The following is a 4,389-nucleotide window of genomic DNA, read 5'->3' as shown; positions in this document are numbered from 1 at the left end:
GCATTCCCGCACAAGGTGGTGGATCGTGGTGGTCTCCTCTTGCTAAAGGGTGAATCGCGGAGTTTTTAATGGGTATACTCCAAAGCTGTGCATTCCCGCACAAGGTGGTGGATCGTGGTGGTCTCCTCTTGCTAACGGGTGAATCGCGGAGTTTTTAATTGGTATACTCCAAAGCTGTGCATTCCCGCACAAGGTGATGGATCGTGGTGGTCTCCTCTTGCTAACGGGTGAATCGCGGGGACAGCGGTGATGCGTCTCTAGAGCCGCCACCATTGTGGTTGGACTGTGTCGTCAGTCATTCACGGCGGGTCCAAGGGGCGACGACGTGGTCTGCTCTATCATCCTCACCACTCCAACTACGTCCAACGCAATGGAAAAGCCTACCTCACTGATATCCAATAAACCCAACCACTGCCATCTGGGGCCACCTTATCCTCGCCAACTTCCTAATTTTAACCGTCCCCTCCTGCGTTTGCTTTCTGTTGGAATCCATTCTGTTACGCTACCACCGGTTGTCTGTCTTCCCAATCTCTTTATCTGCCTATTTATAGCTCTTAGTCCCAGCTTAGTTTCAGCTTCTTTCTGCACGAGAACAGCGCCCATTCTCTACATTGCTTGCGTCTCTGGGGAACACGTTTTCTGCGTCTTCAACGAAATGCCCTAGGATTGACGGGTACCAGTCGGCGTTTAAGTTTTTTGAAGACGTCACGCAGCAGAGAATCCCACTTGAATGTCATGTCTGCCTCGCAGCGGCGTTTGGGGTTCGGTGGTATGCAAAAAAAAGTATTTTAAAACTGTCGGTAATACATGCACAGTTCTAAGAATAGGCGCCAAGCCTTCTTGCGGGCCGGCCACGGAAACTGTGCAATAGAAGCTGGGTTCTGCGGGTCTGAGCATTCTCCATTCTTGTTCACAATGTGGTCAAGAAATAGTAGCCCCTCGTAAGCGAAGCGGCCCTTTTCTGGCTTCAGGGTTAACCCGCACGGCATGGCTGCCTCTAGTATACGGTCTGTAGCCTTTCCAGATGATCGTCGAAGTTCGAAGCGAAGACGACTGCATTATCTAAGTATACAAGGCAATTTCTGCACTGGAGGCCTGCCAGTGCTGTCGCCATTAAACGCTGGAACGTTGCTGGGGCAGAACAAATCCCAAGTGGAATTACCTTCAACTCGTAAAGGTTGTCGAGCGTGATCAGGGTGGTCTTCTTATAGTACCTTTCATGTGGTTCGATTTGCCAGTACCCGCTGCTGAGATCTATGGACGGGAATTACTTTGCGCCAGAAAAGTCGTCTAAGGTCTCGTAGATATGGGGCAGGGGTAGACGTGTTCCTTGGTTGCGCTGTTAAATCGGCGGTTAGACTGTTAAATCGAATTGAAATTTTTTTAAGGTGACGCAGGAGCCCTTCTAGCCTTTTTTGTTCATTCTGCTTTTCTTAGGTAATGTCCCGCGATCGGTCCTTCGAGGAAAATAACGGATTATAGTGGAATGAAACACCCCACCGAAGCCGAGAAGAGAGAGCGAGGAGTGCATCGATCCCATACCCTGTCTTCAAGCGTCGGTTGGGCATCTAGCGTCCTTGGCGTCTTCCCCGGGATGCGGGGGAGGACAATGGCCTGCATGATGCATTGCACGCAGCAGCGCCTTCGGTGGTTGCCATGCTCGTTGGGATTCACTGCGGTCTTCCCCCAGCTGAGCGTCGCGGGCCGCCGACCCGACGGCCGAGGTGCAGAATAATGACCACCGAGCCATGCTCTCTACACGTGCCCGGCATTTGCTGCTGGGTGACTGAGAGCAAAGAAAGCAGGAGGCGAATGCACCATTTACTTTCCATCCATGGCGTTTATCCTTTTTCTTGTTATGCCTCGTATTTGAAATCTATGTGGTATCGCGTTAAGACAGCTGAACGTGTCCACCTATGCCGTTGGCTTTAATAAATATAATAATTTATTGGGGGGGGGGGCGGGAAAGGAAATGGCGTAGTATCTGTCTCATATATCGGCGGACACCTGAACCGCGCCGTAAGGGAAGGGATAAGGGAGGGAATGAAAGAAGAAAGGAAGAAAGAGGTGCCGTAGTGGAGGGCTCCGGAATAATTTCACCACCTGGGGATCTTTAACGTGCACTGACATCGCACAGCATACGGGCGCCCTTGCGTTTTGCCTCCATAAAAACGCAGCCGCCGCGGTCGGGTTCGAACCCGGGAACTCCGGATCAGTAGCCGAACGCCTTAACCACTGAGCCACCGCGGCGGGTTTTGCAAATGTAACTTTGAGACTTGTGAATATATTACTACCAGTAGGTTAGAACGACTCATCAGTCGGTTGCTTGCTTTGGTTTGGTTTATGGTTTATAAGGAGTTAACGTCCCACAGCGACTCAGGCTATGGGGACGCCGTAGTGAATGGCTCGGGAAATTTCGACCACCTGGGGTTCTTTAACGCGCAATGACATGGCATAGTACACGGGCCTCTAGAGTTTCGCCCTCATCGAAATTCGACCACCGCGGCCGGGTTGCAATCCGCGTCTTTCGCGTCAGCAGCCGAGAGCCATAACCACAGAGCCACCGCGGCGGATAAGGTTCCTTGTTTTTTGGAAGAATCTATCTATTGACATTTGCTTATTGGTTAACGACGATTTTTCGAATGGCTAATTAATCAATTGACCGAATGAGAAGTTTTGAAATTATCTGTTGGTTGATGAATGGATTTGATCATTTTTTCATTTGCTTGAATTACTGATTGTTTGAATAATTATTAGCAGATCAGGTATGCTGTTAAATTATTGCTGAAGTATATGATAAAATGGCCGGATGGTTGATTGACAAGTCTACTCTCTATCTACATGATTGACCGGGAATTGTTGGATCGGTTAGCAAGCTGGTTCAAGTACAGGAATCGTGACTCAAGACGCCTCGTCACTTAAAGCGTGAGGTGTTCGTCGGCGTTCGCATAATATAAAATAAAAGATTCAAAATTTACGGTGGTTTGTTTTTTTTCTTAGCAATGCCAGACGCTTTCTTTTTTGCAAGTGTGTGATGTGCCCTGTTACGATTTTTGAAAGTAAGCAGTCTGTCAGTCCTACCGCTGCTCGCGAACTTTCGAATAATGCTTTACCGGCATGGCAGATACCGCCATGAATTCAGAATATACAGCCATGAATTCAAAAGTGTGCTTACCGGTTTTCATGTCTGGCGCTTAAAATATTATGACCCGCCGCGGTGGCTTAATGGCTAGCGCGCTCGGCTACTGATCCGGAGTTTCCGGGTTCGAACCCGACCGCGGTGGCTGCGTTTATATGGAGGCAAAACGCTAAGGCGCCCGTGTGCTGTGCGATGTCAGTGCACGTTAAAGATCCCCAGGTGGTAGAAATTATCCCGGAGACCTCCACTACGGCACCTCTTTCTTCCTTTCTTCCTCACACCCTCCTTTATCCCTTCCCTTACGGCGCGGTTCAGATGCCCGCCGATATATGAGATAGATACTGCGCCATTTCCTTTCCCCAAAAACCAATTATTATTATTATTGACATATTCGATATTTAGCATTTGTTTGTGGCGCTGACGAATAAAGGCTTAACGATAAAGCTGCTTTAGAGGTTAGCCAAGACCTAACGTCCAGGCAATGCCTTGTACAATGTCCATGCCATCTAAGTCACCTTCAAGGTAAAGAATAGAAATGTCATCAGCTTGAGCAACAAGAGTGTGATAGCCCTTTCACTACGACAACAGAAAACTATTTTCTTATAACTAAACTACAGTCCACTTTAAGAAGAGATTGCCAGGCTTCATGGCGCCCGGAGCACACCGAGGACCCCAAAGTAAACTTTCGAACGGCGCGGGGACTGGAAGGTAACAAAAATATACTAGCACATCAGACAGTCGCAGACCGCTCCATCTTTGTCAGGAAACAACGAACGCGAAAGAAATTCCGCGAACCGAACCAAACCTGATCCCTCCAATCCGACCAGAAGCAAGTGAGAGCATAGCAGAGAGAGTTGCCCCTCATTTTTTTTTTCTTTCAGTTTTCTCCGTTCATGCCAACGCTTCGCACAGCGCCTGGACGCAGTAGTTCTAGGGAACTGTGTCCTTGAGCGTCGCGTGATCGAATGGAGAGGTTTATTTAACCGCGGCTTTTGGTAAATATTTGCGCAGCGTCCCGCGAAAGTTTCTTCAGCGGCTTATTTCTCTACCTTTGTTTGGCAAGCGATGGCTGGATAGTTCTCTCTCCACGGCGATGATTGTGTGAGAGACTTTCCTTTGTAACTCTTTTAATTGTGTTCCCATTTGATGTTACTGATTGTATTCGTTGTCCTAATTGCCCTCATTGTATGTTTATATATATATGTTTTACTAGAATTGTTTTCCTTTTTTTTCAACCCCTTTGGCTTTGT

The sequence above is a fragment of the Amblyomma americanum genome, chromosome 8 (assembly GCF_052857255.1).
Source record: "Amblyomma americanum isolate KBUSLIRL-KWMA chromosome 8, ASM5285725v1, whole genome shotgun sequence".
Classification (NCBI taxonomy): Eukaryota; Metazoa; Arthropoda; class Arachnida; order Ixodida; family Ixodidae; genus Amblyomma; species Amblyomma americanum.
The sequence above is the reverse complement of the archived record's forward strand: the minus strand, read 5'-3'. Positions refer to the sequence as shown.